Source organism: Meriones unguiculatus, chromosome 19 (assembly GCF_030254825.1).
Source record: "Meriones unguiculatus strain TT.TT164.6M chromosome 19, Bangor_MerUng_6.1, whole genome shotgun sequence".
Taxonomy (NCBI): Eukaryota; Metazoa; Chordata; class Mammalia; order Rodentia; family Muridae; genus Meriones; species Meriones unguiculatus.
Window position 1 is genome coordinate 12,200,397 of NC_083366.1, and position 14,296 is coordinate 12,214,692.

General features: G+C 39.2%; 1 protein-coding gene across 1 annotated transcript in view; it reads left to right on the forward strand.

The window, feature by feature from the left end:
* The first annotated feature begins 5,545 nt into the window (after positions 1 to 5,545).
* Positions 5,546 to 14,296, forward strand: part of Trdmt1 (tRNA aspartic acid methyltransferase 1) — a 48,370-nt gene continuing 39,619 nt past the window's right edge. The window contains exon 1 of the mRNA XM_060372970.1: positions 5,546 to 5,671. The gene's annotated coding sequence lies outside the window, so the exon portion shown is untranslated. The remainder of the gene's footprint in view (positions 5,672 to 14,296) is intronic.

Here is a 14,296-nt window from a genome sequence, read left to right on the forward strand (position 1 = left end):
AAGTTTGTATTTAAATAAGTGAATGGTCATACGATTTCTAGGACAGGCACAAACGCTATCCCGTGTAAAGTACTAACAGAGATTTTGGAATTTGCAAGCTGTGGCCCAGTCAGTTTAACAGGGTGACTGGAGTTGACAGACCAGCCAGCCGTGAGGACCGGAGCTTAGTGGCCTACCGAGGTTTGGCAAAGCTGCCCACAGGAAGTCCTGTCAAGAGAACTGCAGCTAGCAGATCCTTCTGGGTGAATATTAAAAATGAGAAAGTGGATAAAATAAGGCATAGTGATGCAAACCTGTAATCCGACTAGCTAGAAGGTAGATTCAGAAAAGTCAGGAGTTTGAGACCAATTTTCTTGTTGTTGTTGCTAAGCTATTTCAATGACAGCCTTGGATCCATGAGACCCTGATCTCCACCTAAACAATAAAAACACTGACAAAAGTACAAATATCACATAGCATCCTGCAAACACATAGCTTTTATGTGTATCAAAATTAAAGCCAAAGAGGCTAAAACCATGGCAAAATCTGTCATGATAATGAAGATAATAATCCAAGTGTTCTAACTTCTGTACTTACTGGATAGTAGGTATTTTATGCACATTGAATTTATCTTAATGTTGCCACAGCATTCATCAAGTTATACTTTACCATCCATTTTGGGAAGATAGTGTCTTTTTTGCTTGATTTCATGACAATCAACCAATTCAATTCATGGATACCATTTAGATATTCACTATGTCCTAGAAAATAAACAGGCAGGGTAATTATTTAATATCTGGTAGGTGCCAAATTCCTAGGAATTTGACACAGGCATAGAATTTGTCACTGAACACAATACTGATCAGGATTTGTTTTCCCTTTCACTCTATGCACATATACTCTTTGCATAGGAGTTAAACACTGTCACCTAAACTCTGCCCTGTTTCTTCAGTAGCATTGTAAGCACAATAAGACATAGCTCATCTCACACCCTGAAGACCAGCATCCACAGCAGCTTCCTCAACTTTTCTTTTGGGGGCACTACCCTGAGGAAACAGGACTGGAGCCTTTGCCTTGGCCACTTCCTTACTTTTGTATCTCTTCTGTCCAGTACGGATAGTGTCCCAGTAAGAGCTGCAGGCTCGCATCTGTTATGTTGCTGTCACTCAAGTTTCAGTGTTTAAGTTCTTCTGACCCTCCTTCCTGTGGCACTACAGCTGGCTTCCCCTTCATCCAGATGTTCAGTGCTTCCACCAGAGCATCTGTTGTGGGTCATAGCCCCCTTTGTTTAAAGATTTTGCTCTTAAAATTCCAAGATGATCTAAGGACATGGGCTCTATGAGATGAATTTAAACTTTATGGGATGTTATTATCATATTTTTATTAGTTTATTTGGAATATATTTATTGAATATTCAGCCAGTGCCAGACATGCTGCCAGAAACTAGAGAAGACAGGTGTGACCCATATCTTCTTGAAATGTTATATTGAGTCTGTGAGAATGCATATATGGTACAACAGAGACTCTTGAGGCTAAAGATCGGTTGAGGCTGTCAACCGATCTTCTGTACAAGAGATTTATTAGGTGGATATAAAGGGAAGGAGGAAAGGGAGAACAGGACATGATGAGGAGAAAGAAGGGGGTGCCCCGAGAGAGAGAGAGGAAGAGAGAGAGCAAGAGAGAAGAGTAAGAGAGAAGAGTAAGAGAGTAACCATGTGTTGGGTTGTCCCTGTAAGAGGCAAGGTAACCACTCCTTCTAGGTGTGGTTACCTTCTAGGTTGGGTGGTCCCTGTAAGAGGCAAGGTAACCACTCCTTCTAGGTGCCAGGACACATGATGACATCATAAGTTACTAAGTAACCCAGAAGCAGGTTTTGTTCCAAAATACTAATAGAGACAATACTCAAAGAATTTTTTTAGTTGTAATGAAGACCATGATGCTCATATATTAAAAAATAATAATTTGTCTCCACTATTCCATGCTTCTTAGTAGAGTGAATTAAGTCAAAAAATTTTCCTATTTGTAGGGAGGAATTAAGAAGCAGCAAAGAAATTAGAGCTGGTGGCTCATGCATATAATCCCAACACTTGGGAAGTGGAGGCATTACACTACATAGCTAGTTCAAGGCCAGCCTGAGCACAGGAGAGCCTGTCTCAAAAAAAAAAAAAAAAAAGCAGTGTGGGTCAAATAGGACAAATAGTGAATGAGAATCATGGTGGAGATGTGCACAAAATGCTGGAGGGTTTAGATGAAGAGATTATACCAAAATGAGGGAGATCAGAAAATGTATACAATAACAGACGTCTGAATGATGTTGTGGAGAAAGGATTCCCTAGGCTGGCCAATCAGTGTAAGCAAAAAATTGCACAGATGGCAGAGTGCTGGGGGCTTTTAAAGAACACGGAGAATCTCAGAGTTGCTGGATTGTGAAGCTGAGGTAGGGGGATGGGAACTGGAAGCCAGCAGGGGACCATGCGTTGGAAGACCAAATGCCAGGGAGAGGAGTTGGTAATTGATGCAGTGGGCAGTGGGAATTCACTGAGGTTTCCGAGGAGAAAGGCGTGCTTGTTGCTGCATGTTGTCAGGTTGAAATGGGGAGACTGACTTAGGAGCTATTTGTAGTAGATCAAAGGAAACTGAAGTGGAGGTGATTCTTTGAGGCTGAAGATAGAGGAAAGACAGAAGCAAATGCACCTCTGGGCTTTCCAGACAGAGTAATCAAGAGAATGAGTAAATTCTAGGCAGAATGATTTAGGTGGGAGATTAATTTGAGGCAAATGATTATTCATTAAGGTCTCCCACCAAGCAGGGTATATACAGCTTTAGTCAGTGTAGAAAAACAAATCTGGTAAAGGTGAGGCAGAATTGCTTTCACTCTATACCATGTCTTACCCACTCACAGGAATAGTGCATATTGGTTGTCTTTTACTTCCTGTTATCTGCTTTCAGCGTGTTTGGTTTCTAGATAGGCTAAAATCTTGAGCGTCCTCAGTATCTCTACACCATTCTTAAGAGAACTGAGGACTAAAAAACCTGCAAGATACTTTTCTAGAGGTCTCTTTCTCTTTGGGAAGGAAAAGCAGATAGTTTTTCATAGAATTGTACATAAAGTCTAACTTCTTAAGAGTCTTGTTAGAATCTCAAATAAGAAATACAGATGATATAAATGTTCCATTTAGGCCTGTGCACTTAACAATTTCTCAATTTCAGCACTTCCTACATGAGTTTCAGCATTCACTGCCATTCTTTGCAAAAGGGAGCATTTTTTGCTCCAGATTCATAGTGACACTAGTCTATGACTATGAACATGAATATTTAGAAGACAATTTGACAGCATATCCTTTTCAGGATATGACAATGGTACTCTCACCCCCTTTAGCCTATGAGATCTCCTGACAGACTTTTGGACTGGTTTATAATACCAGAGTATTGAGTCCCGTGGAACAGGTCTCCCATGCAGTCACACAGTTGTTGGGTGTCTACCAAATAGTGCCACTGTCATGTCTGTACTCACATCTTGCTTTAGTATGCATGTCCTATAGGTAGGACAGACTGTTGATGACTTTCCTCCCCCAACAGCCTACACCTCACCTGTGTGGCAGGATGAGTGCTCATCAGCAGGGTGGGGGTGCTGCTGGAGTCTCCTTGGCATTCTTTTTTTTTATATTTATTTTTATTTTTTAAATTTTTATTAATTACACTTTATTCACTTTGTATCCCCCTGTAGCTCCCTCCTCTCCTCCCCCCCCCCTTCTCCACGCATGCTCCTCTCCAAGTCCACTGATAGGGGAAGTCTTCCTGTCCTTCCTTCTGATCCTAGTCTATTAGGTCTCATCGGGAGTGGTTGCATTAGTCTTCCTCTGTGGCCTGGTAAGGTTGCTCAGAAGAAGGAGAAAACAGGGAACAAGTCAGGAGCCTGCCACAGAGGGCCTCTGAAAGGCTCTACCCTGCAGGGTATCAAAGCAGGTGCTGAGACTTATAGCCAAACTTTGGGCAGAGTGCAGGGAATCTTATGAAAGAAGTGGAAATTAGTAAGACCTCGAGAGGACAGAAGGTCCACAAGGAGAGCAACAGAACCAAAAAATCTGGGCACAGGGGTCTTTTCTGAGACTGATACTCCAACCAAGGACCATGCATAGAGATAACCTAGAACCCCTGCACAGGTGTAGCCCATGGCAGTTCAATGTCTAAGTGGGTTCCATAGTAACATGGGAACAGGAACTGTCTCTGACATGAACTGATTGGCCTGCTCTTTGATCCTTGGCATTCTTAGCACAGCGTCTCTTTGCATTTTCCCCTTTCTCTGATGAAGGAACAGGACTAATTTTAATTCAGAGAATGTTGTGCCCTTATCAAATTATCCCAGGATTATGGACATTTTAGGGTTTTCTGTGTAAACTCACTTTCTACTTTTGACTAAACTTTAGAATGGGCTAACGGTGATACCGCTTGATCCTTGCATACAATTAAATGGACAAAAAGTTCTATCTCATATTTGCTAATGGAAATAGAATAAGTGGAACAGAGTTTGAGAGTGTATTACTTCTACAAATAAGAACAACTCCTGTTGCTTACCCACTTTCTACTAGTTTGAATGGAGGGAAAGATTGTTAACATTTTAGTCCTTCAGGATACTAACATTGTGAAATCTAACAATAATGCAAGAGTTGCATGGAATGAGAGGAGGTCAAGAAGTTCAAGAGCAGTCAGGAGTTTCCAAGGCCAAGCCAAAGCCTTACTGATAATACACGTAAGTTTGCTATCCAGTTTAAAATTTTTCTCATTCATCTTGTTGCTTTTTCTATCAGATTTTTTTTTTTTCCTAAGGAATGCTTAGTTGCTTCATTAAAAAGAAATATATAGGACATGCTTAAAGTATTGGGCATGTGGGAGGGACAGCAGCAGCACCTGTAACAGTACCAAGATGTAAATAAAGGGAAAGCACACAATCATATTAAAATGTCCATGAAATCCTAAAGCAGCCATGACTGTGGGTTTGAAACCCAGCACACTGTCCTGCTCTTCACTCAGATTCCTAACAAACTGGGGTTTCTGAAAGAACCAGAAACACTTTCCTGCTGATACATTTTGAGGACTTACGTGTTCCAGGCTCCCTGCTGGGGCCAAGAACACAGCGTGTTCTTAGGTTCTGTGTCTTCTACTTCTCTCATTTCTACAAAATAATTTGTCTCTACGGCTTACATAATGATGTGGCCACATGGAGGTCCAAGTGAATTTCTTCATGAAGTCAGAAAGCCCTGGGGAAGCAACACTGACTTTTACTCCCCAAACCCATGGAAATTCACTGTTTTGATCTCCTTTGCAAACTGCAGTGTGTGTCTCAGTTGCTGGGTTACTGGCTCAAACACAGGCTTCAAACTGTAGCCAGGGAAGTCCAGTTAGCAATTCAGTAAAGGAAATGACTGTGGGTTTGAAGCCCAACATACTGTCCCGTTCTCGAAGCATCTCCGTTACTTAGACAACTTTTATCACTAAGGAAGTACTTGTGACTCATCCTCAGACAGAATGACTTACTTAAAAATCTGAGTGTTCAGTAACGGTACCATTGTGCTTCTGTTTTCTACTCTTTGGAGGAAGGCAGAAAAAAACTGCAGTTGGATGGCATCTTATTCACTGGCTGACCCAAACATTATATATAATGCAATGGGCTCACCGTGATCAGAATTAAAAGGTCAGTGGTTCCTACAATATGTAAATGTGTTATTATGTTGCTGGCAGCCAGCTTATTTTCCTAACAAGAAATAAGATGAAATAACTCTTCTCATAAATTATTTTGCACTGAATGTAATATGCTATTTAAAATTATAGTCACACTTATGATAATTAAAATGCAGAATTGTTTTATAGCATAGCATAAAATGCCTCATTTTCCTCCACAGAGATAAAAAAATGGATCTTAAAAAACTCCCCCGGGAGGTGTCTAGAGGTGATAATTACACAAAGAAACTCTAAGAAAATTATTTTATCAGCCTTTCCAGAATTTAATCAACACACTTGATTTTCATACAATTGACATTTTTTTTCTGTAAAAGATAGTAGAGAAGTTGTAGAGTTGTAGGAAAATTATTACTTAAAAGAATGGATCATCAATAATATATCTGTATAATTACAAGGAAAAACATCTTACCATTGACAGCTACAACAAGCCACGCCAAGAAAGTGAGCTGGCTTCTGAGCTCCCTCCAAGAATCCTCCTCCTTGGGCTCTGGCTTTACTGGGAACACTGTGGTACCAGCCTCCAGTGTGTCTGGGATGACTCACCTGAATTGCTGTTATCTATCAGAACTGATTTTAGGAATCATGCCACAGGATCCTGAATTTTTTTAATAATTTTTATCTTTATATTAATTTCAGTTTATTTACTTTGTATCCCATCTGTAGCCCCCTCCCTCATTTCCCCCCAATCCCACCCTCCCTCCCTCATCTCCTCCCTGCCTCTTTCCAAGTCCACTAATAGGGGAGGTCCTCCTCCCCTTCCATCTGACCCTAGCTTATCAGGTATCTTCAGGACTGGCTGCAATGTCCTCCTCTGTGGCCTAGCAAAGCTGCTCCTCCCTTGAGGGTTGTACGGGGGAGGTCAAAGAGCCAGCCATTGACTATTTCATGTCAGAAATAGTCCCTGCTCCCCTTACTAGAGAACCCACTTGGATACTGAGCTACCATGGGCTACATCTGAGGTTGTAGGTTATTTAAAGTAAGAATAACAAGAAAGAGGACCTGGGGTAAGATGATCAATACTCACTTAGAAAGACAAATGGGATGGACATTGGAAGTAGGAGAAACCAAGTAACAGGAGCCTACCGCAGAGGGCCTTTGAAAGACTCTATGGAGCAGTGTATCAAAGCAGATGCTGAGACTCCTAATCAAACCTTCAGCAGAGTGCAGGGGATCATGTGAAAGAAGGGGGAGTTAGTAAGACCTGGAGAGGACGGGAGCTCCGCAAGGACCAAATATATCATGGCACAGGGGTCTTTTCTGAGACTGTTTCTCCAACCAGAAATCCTGAAATCTTAACATTTTAGCATCTAGTGAGCTTTCCCTGTAATTCTTCTGGTTCTACTTTGGTGGTTGGAAAAGCTTGAAAGAGGAAATGAGTCATGACAAACATTCTCTTTTTCTTCCAGCGTGAAGCCAAGTTACATGGGATACGTGCCTGAGTCTTGCCCATCTTAAGCATTTTGTGGAGGGAGCTATGAAAGCACACTTGGGGGCAGGGGGTGCTAGTACAGTGGTTCTCAAAGAGGGGTACCCTGACCGTCAGCATCACCTGGGAGTTTGTTAGAAACAACCTCTACTCCAGACAAACCTGGGTGGACTGGTAATCTGTGCTTTAAGAAGAATAATTGTGATTTTGAGAACCTTGATTGTAGTGAATCATCCCTGCTTGTGGGCATATAGTATAGGAATCATGTAGTGGTTGGAGATTGAGGGAAACTGGACAGTCTTTGCTTATTGAGAAAGGAAGAAATGATAAAAGGCAGGCATGGGGCGGGGTGTCATAGTGCTTATCTGTAATCCCAGAACTTGGGGAAATAAAGACCTAAAGACGGAAAATAAGGAATTCAAAGACATCCTTTATGACATAGGGAATGAAAGAGCAGTCTGGGCTATGTTAGACGCCCCCCACCCCCGTGTGTGTGAGTGTTTCATGAATTATTGGTTGGTGTGTGAGTATGCATGCATGTGTGCATATATGTGTGGAGGTCAGAGATTTCCATCAGGTGTCTTCCTCCTTCAGTCTCCACCTTAGCTTTTTTTGAGACAGATTCTTTCCCTGATCCTGAAACCCACTGGTTCAGCTAGATAGGCTGCCCAGTTAGCCCCCAAGGATCATCCAGTCTTGGCTTCTTACCTCCAGCTTTGGGACTACAGGCAAACACAGCTATACTTGACATTTTATGTTGATTATGGGTATCTAAACTTCGGTCTTCAGGTTTGCGAGGCAAGCACTTAACTGACAGTGCCATTTCCTCAGCCCCAAAGCCCTATCTCAAAAACACATGATGAGTGCAAAAGCATTAATATTTTGAATTCAAAATAGAAAACAATTAATAAGAGTCTGGGCTTCACTTTTTATACTAATTGCTTCCATGAGTCTCCAAGAGAGGCAATCAAGATGAGTAGGTTATTACAACATAAACTATGACATGGTTCTGAAATTCTAGAATAGTTGTTGTATTAAGAAAAATGCATTCCTTTCCATATTAGGACAGAAATTTAACTCAGCTTTCTAAAACCATATGCTATTCTTATATTTCGCTGACTTAGCCAACTCCATCTGTCTCTTGAGACCCCAGTTTCTACATCTGAAGACCATATGCATTGCATTCTGCATGACATATCTCATTGGAATGAGACAAGGGATTCAGTGTGTGAGAGAGACACTGAAGTATTTTGAATATCGGGAAATGAAAACCATAAAGATTGAGAGTGATTCATATAAACACTGTAGCTGAGGGAGTGATTAGAATTTGACACAAAAGTTACCTGCTTATTCTAATTTCCCTGTGATCTATATAACTTTTGTGTTTTATTTGGTCATGTATTATTTAAATTTTTTAACCATAATTTTATAAACTTCTAATTTGCATTTCTCTATAAAATTTTGTTAGTGAAAGAGTCACAGAATCATTGTAAAAATAAGATTAGATAAGTTTTCTCATTAGATTAAATGAGAAGGCAGTTTTTATTTTCAATTTGTTTATTTTATATCCCAACCACAGTTTCCCCTCTTTCTTCTCTTCCAAGTTCCTCCCCACTCCTCTCCTCTCCCCCTCCACCCAGTTTTTAAAACACAGACAATACCATTTTTAGATGTTGCCAATGGGATCTTTGTTATTTGATGTGTGGGTTGAAAGGTTCATGAATGTTGACATAATGACATCATCCAGGAGTTGGAAATAAGTATACACATTAGCAGATTATCTGTGTTTATATGTGTACTATTTCAGCTTTACTGGAATGTTTCAGTTTCCTCATGAAATGGGTGAGATCCACATGTGTTTCATTGAAGAAAGTGGATGTGAAATTTTAATTGCTTCGAGTGGGAAATTTTGCCATCTGTTTATTTAGGGAGAGTTGGGGCACTTTCGATGAATTTCAAACAAAAACAGCAGACATAGGAATGGTACTCAAAGGGAAATACAGATACACAGATTCCTGAGACGTCAGAAGGAAAGATGAGGTGTCAGTCATGTGGGCTGAGTAGTTAAGAGTATAGAATTGTCGACAGGTGTGGTGGCACACACCTTTAATTCCAGCACCTGGGAAGAAGAGGCAGGGAGATCTCTGAGTATGAAGCTAGCCTGGTCTACAGTCAGAGCTACACAGAGAAGCCTTGTCTAGAAAACAAAAACTAACCAACCAACAAACAAAAACCAACCAACCAACAAACAAAAGAGTAGGATTTTCAGAAAAAAAAAATCATAAACTAATATGGAAGAGAAACCTAGATACTTATAGGAAAGTTTGTTTTATTTATCGCTTTATACTATGTATGAAAGTCAGTTTGTTAAACAAGGAGAAAGGATATAGACTTGAACTTTACTAATCTTTCTGAAAACCTGTGCTGAAACAGCAACGGAGCAGACAGTGAAGGAAAAGCACATATATTTGACCAGGAAAATGAAATATTTTGTGTTTAACAAAACATAACAAACCTGAGTGGAAAAACGATAGAATGGGATTGTTTTTAACAACAGTGTGAAAAAATAAAAATAAAATTTGATAATTGAATAAAAATGCATATTATTCAGCAAAGAAAGGACAAATATCACAAGTAATTGACAAAATAAAAAAACATGGCTGGTAAAGGAATAAGCATCCTCGATATCAGTACAAAAACTAGATGAACAAAACATGAGTTTTTACCCTTTGGCTTGTAAAAGAAAGCATTTGTTTAAGTGGATGTTGAAGGCATCTTCAGAGACTCTGGCACTGCTGATAGGATTTGGGGTTCTTCTCTTTCTAGAAATTCGTTCTGATCACAAGTTTAGGAAATAATTACGTACCTTTTACACAATCATCCCAGTTTTAGAGTCTCTGATGAAACTGTCAGAAAGCTTTGAATGTTATCAAACAGGAATGTTCATTTATACTGATTTTTCTACAGAGAAATTTGCTATTGAATCTAAAGGAAAATGGGAAAATATATTCTTGTTGTTTATGAGCCATAGGAAGAAGGTGAAAAACACACTTAGAATATATGAAATTTTTATGTGAGAGGACAGGGCACAATCTAGGTTTAGCAGTTGTCCTTTGATTTATACACTTCTGTTGTTTTACTTTTCACAACAGGCAGTAAAAATGACATTTAAAAGTCGGTGTGTCTAATGAAGTACAGGGCCAATAATGATAAAATATGAAGAGGCTGAGGTGTATGTCTAATTATTTTCAAGATTCTGATTTAGGTAAAAGATAATGCAAATTAAGAAGAAACACATATATGTGTTAAGGAGAAAGATATATGTGTTTCCTGTATTCTAAACTATGCACAATGGCATGAGTATTTTATCAGTAACTAAATGTAGAAAGATTGGGCAGAAGAGAGACTGTCATTCACAGGGTGTCCCACATTCTGGGCATTTCTGGTCTGTATTTATCATCCGCCTTCCTTTAGGAGAATTTTTAAAAGCATGGAACAAGTTAATATGATGTTAAGTGTTTGCATTTTCAAAAGCATAAACTTTACAAGGATGTATAGGCAATGTTCTTTGTTTTATTTTTTTTTCCCCACCCTGTTCTAGGATTCAGTTCTCAAATGAAAGGAGTGAAGAAAGCTGTGCCCTGCAGATTCCTGACATTCCTTCCCAACCAGAATCATTTTTAACTGCTAGTGTGAAATTCTTCTTCAAAATACACCCACCACCTCCCCTTCTTTGTTTTTGGATGGTGTTCACATTGTTTTCAAAACTAGTGCTATTTTACCACTTTTCCTATTTAAAAATATGCCTGTGATTTGCAAATAAATCTATTAGCCTGGTGAACATCAATTAAAGTGACACTGAGCAAATCACACAACATTTTTCCTCTTTTATTCCTTTTTTGTTTTCTTGCAATGCTGTGGATGAAAGCCACAGGCTGGCACAGGCTGCAAGAGCACTGAACCACCAAGCTCACCAGCCCGCCGTCATTCTTTTACATGTGTATATGTATTTACTATGGTTACCACTATCGCAATAACGGTTATTATTCCTGTTTATGAGAGTCTCACAGCCTAGGCTGCCTCGGATCTTGCTATGTGTCCTTTGCCTTATGAGCTGGCAGAGTGCTGGGATTACAGGCTTGCCCCATCACAGTAATGCACAGCCTTTCCTTTCTTTCTTTCTAAAAACCATACATTTAAAGGAGTTGTAAAGGTCAACATTCACTAATAAACATTTTAAGCATCTGTACTGTTCTTTAAACGGATTAGTCAATATTTCCCGACTTAATGCCATGTTATTAGTAGGACATTCCTTTGCCATCTCTAAAAATGTAGCCTACTTAGGCCACTGAGTATTTTTGGCTCACCAAACAGTAAAAGCCCCTCTGGGGAATTTAGGTATTTTTACTTAGTAGTGACTAACTTAGATGGGTGAGAGATACCCAGAGTCCATCTGCAGAAAAAGGGATGAAGTCTCATTAAGTAACTCACACAGTGACCTCTTGGTAATGTGTGAATGTCTCTTTTAGACAGTGTGTGTGTGTGTGTGTGTGTGTGTGTGTGTGTGTGTGTATGTAGCATGAACAACACTGGATCAAATAACTGTTAAGGTTGCTTCTAGCTCAAACTGTTTATGAGATCATGAGAGAGATTTTAAAGACAATCCCATTATTGTTAACTAAAACACAATCTTGAAAATTCATCCGAAACATTTTTGAATTAAGAACTTCAGAAATGTTGAAGAACAAAATCAGGACCAAAGCCTATAACTGAGGTAAGCAAACAGGATCGTGGTGTCTGCATTTTTAGATAAACTGTAAGTTTCTTTTGGATTCTGCCTTTTTAAAAATGTATCATTTATTTCTTTTTGTGGCAAGCAGGAGAAGGTAAGATGCAAAGTTGTATGTTGTACAACATGCTTTTCAACAGAAAATTACTCCTCCTTAGAGTCACCAGGAAGTTAATTTTCCATCTGGTCTTTTTCTCTTGAGAGCTTATCCTGCCCAGATAGAGCACACTTCCTTTCCTGTTTCTTTTCCTAGGTGACAATCTATCAACAAGGTGACTGAGCACTGGAAATGAGATGGAATGTTTGGCTGAAAATTTTGCTTTTGAGTTCCTTTTACTCTATAAAAGGAATTTCTTGAGATTCCTCTTTTGAGTCAATGTTTAGTTTCCTTTCTGTTGCTGTGTGAAAACACTAACTAAAAGTACCTTGGGGTTGCAGAGGAAATAGTGTGTTTACAGTTTCTGCTCACAGTCAATTATCCGGGATAATCAGGGCGGAAACTTGAGCAGAGCTGGAAGTGTTAACTGGTTTAAGTCAGCTGCTTGCTCACTTGCTCTCAGGCTCATGCTTAGGTGGCTTTCTTACACAGCTTAGGGCTGCCTGCCCAGGGAATGCAGCTGCCCACAGTAGGCTGGGCCCTCCTACATCTACTAATAATCAAAACAATCTGCCACAAAAGAGCCACAGGCCCATCTGATCCAGACAATCCCTCAATCGAGTCTCCTTCTTAAGCGACCCTAGACTATGTCCAGTTGATAGTTAAGTGTTCAGTTGACAATCAATGTCCAACTATTAATGGTTTGACTATGAAATGTCATTTAGTTTCACAGTTTCAGACTAAGGTTGGCTAGATCCATTGTTTTGACCCTGAGGTGAGACAGAACATCACAAATACAAGAAATCTGAGAAAGCTGTTCATTTTATGGTATTGAGGAAAGATAGGAAGGGACCAGGAACACAATGGGCACACCAAAGGCAGAAACTCAATGATCCATTTCCTCCCACTTAGTCCTCACAACCTAGCAGTCAATTTACCTACGAACAGTCTTTTGGCAAAGTTAGCATTCTTGCATTTCCATCACTTCTCAGTAGTGCCAACACCCAAGTCTTCTACACATGACACCCTGGCGCCATCTTATCTCCAAGCTGTAACTATAGGCTCAACTTAAATTTTAGTGCCATGTGTTCTATGACTGCTACATTTTTTTATGTTAACTTAGTCTCAGAGAGGATAAAATACTCTCCTCAAACCACACTGGCCAGAAATACAGGCCTGTAATTCTCATCTGTATACTGGCTCTTGAGATTGCATTCTTACTCATGACACAATTCATTATACAACTATTTCTTCAAAGTCATACAGAGACATACTCTAAAAGTAACTTCTGAACGTTTCTTCTGAATATAATTTCCTCTTCTGAGGACATCTATTGTTAATTTATTCTAAATGATGACCTTTTCATTTCCTCTGCAACTTGTAATAGCCATCCTTTTTCTGTGTAAACCAGAATTTTACTTGTTCATTACTGAAATGAGCAGGGTATTGTCTCTTGAGAGGTGAGCCTACATCAGTATCTAAATCACATTTCATTTGTTAATAAGGACTCACTTGGATAACAGAAACTCAAAGATGATTGCCAAAAGTATTTAAAGCATTTGGCAGACTTTGGTGACTTTTGGTAGATATTAGCAATGGGCAAGAGAGAAAGAAGGGCATGTTGTTAGATTCCAAGACATGCAATGAGGCCCCTCAATGATTAAGAGTGTGCTATTATTATTATAATTATATTATATATTATTATAGTGTTATATTAATATTTTAATATATTCTATAATATATAACATAGTATATATATTTACATAATATATTCTATGACTAATAATATAGCTATATATTATTATTAATTTACTCCTTGGTATTATGTTGTGATGTAGTTTACATATATACCTTTATTTTCTTGACGTTCATGTACATTGATTTAGAAAGAAATTTTCCATTGTAATAGGAAATTCACCAAAAATTCCAAGTTTTGGAATTTGTTTCTATTTTCAATTTTTCCCATCTATCTACTAATCTCACATTCTTTTTCAGTGACTCCCCATTGTGTCACCACCATCCATGCCTCCTCTTTGACTCTCAAAGAACACAGTCAGTGACATCAGCTCAACCCTACAGGGCCTACCATCTACAAACGTTTCCATGGAAATCATTGTAAATTATTACTGTAAACTTCTCATTCTTTCCTGAAACGTATGAATGTGCATGTGTGTGCAGACATAAGTGTGTATGCTTGTGTACTACACTTCATGAGGAAAGGGGACAACTCATGAGGTTCTGTTCTCTCCTTCTACATGTGGGTACT